Source organism: Schistocerca serialis, chromosome 9 (assembly GCF_023864345.2).
Source record: "Schistocerca serialis cubense isolate TAMUIC-IGC-003099 chromosome 9, iqSchSeri2.2, whole genome shotgun sequence".
Taxonomy (NCBI): Eukaryota; Metazoa; Arthropoda; class Insecta; order Orthoptera; family Acrididae; genus Schistocerca; species Schistocerca serialis.
In genome coordinates, this window is record NC_064646.1 from 481528973 (window position 1) to 481530289 (window position 1317).

At 48.0% G+C, this 1317-nt stretch overlaps 1 non-coding gene across 1 annotated transcript; it reads left to right on the forward strand.

Annotated features, from left to right (window-relative positions):
* Positions 1–307: 307 nt before the first annotated feature.
* On the forward strand, positions 308–381 carry Trnaa-cgc (transfer RNA alanine (anticodon CGC)). Its single transcript has one exon. It is a non-coding gene; the product is annotated as a tRNA-Ala (tRNA).
* Positions 382–1317: the final 936 nt, after the last annotated feature.

Consider the following 1317-nt stretch of genomic DNA (forward strand, 5'->3'; position numbering starts at 1 on the left):
GCCTAGAACTTAGAACTAATTAAACCTACCTAACCTAAGGACATCACACACATCCATGCCCGAGGCAGGATTCGAACCTGCGACCGTAGCGGTCGCTCGGTTCCTGACTGTAGCGCCTGAAACCGCACAGCCACTCCGGCCGGCTGGGGATACGTGCTTCTATTTATTACAGACTATCGATGTCTGACGTCACTGTTGTAAAACTTTTAATTGGCCCTCTAATATGATTGGCTAGTCATGACATAAGGGAAGATGGAAGGAAAGAAGATATTCGTGAATGTCCATGTCGTCAACGGTTGGTAGCACCGACCGAGGTGGCGCAGTGGTTAGCACACTGGACTCGCATTCGGGAGGACGACGGTTCAATCCCGTCTCCGGTCATCCTGATTTAGGTTTTCCGTGATTTCCCTAAATCGCTTCAGGCAAATGCCGGGATGGTTCCTTTGAAAGGGCACGGCCGATTTCCTTCCCTCACCCGAGCTTGCGCTCCGTCTCTAATGACCTCGTTGTCGACGGGACGTTAAACACTAATCTCCTCCTCCTCCTCCGATTGGTAGCTGTCCACCAATCAGCGTTCGGCTTCTGATCGGCAAGTTTTCCTCCTGGTTAATCACACCCTCAATTTCCTTTTACATTCTTCTGTATATTATTCTTGTCAGCAACATGGACGCATGAGCTGTTAAGCTGATTGTGCGATATTTCTCGCTCTTACCAGTCCTTGCAGTCTTCGGAATTCTATTGATGATACTTTTCCGAAAGTCAGATGGTATGTCGCCAGACTCATACATTCTACACAGCAACGTGAACAATTATTTTGTTGCCACTTCCTCCAATGATTTTAGAAATTCTGATGGCCTGGGGTCCTGCCCACTCGTCTTGTTATAGGGTCCCTAAAGGATGCTGCGTTCTCGGTATGCTGTACAATAAATCATACAAAATCACATTACTGTTTTTATTACAAAAGAGAAGACGGGCAATACTTTGAATTTACAACGGTGTTGCAAGCGATAGGCGACATGTAAACAGTCGAAATCCTTTGCTGTATACAAGCAATTGGTATGGATCACACGTCAGTGCTATGGTAGTGCTTCCCTAGTCCTGTGCGAATATTGTCCTCGTCTGGCTGGCAGGAGCGGCACTTATATTCTCTTCGGCTAGAGGCCGCTCCTGTCGTGGTGCGGTCCCTGTCTGTGGGCTATTGGCTGGCGTCGTCTCACCGCTTTATTTGTTCTTGCGATCTTCGTCTTTTTGCCGGCGCTTGTGGATACGCCACAACAGATGGAACGTTGTCTACCCCTTCTGCCTTATCTGATCTTA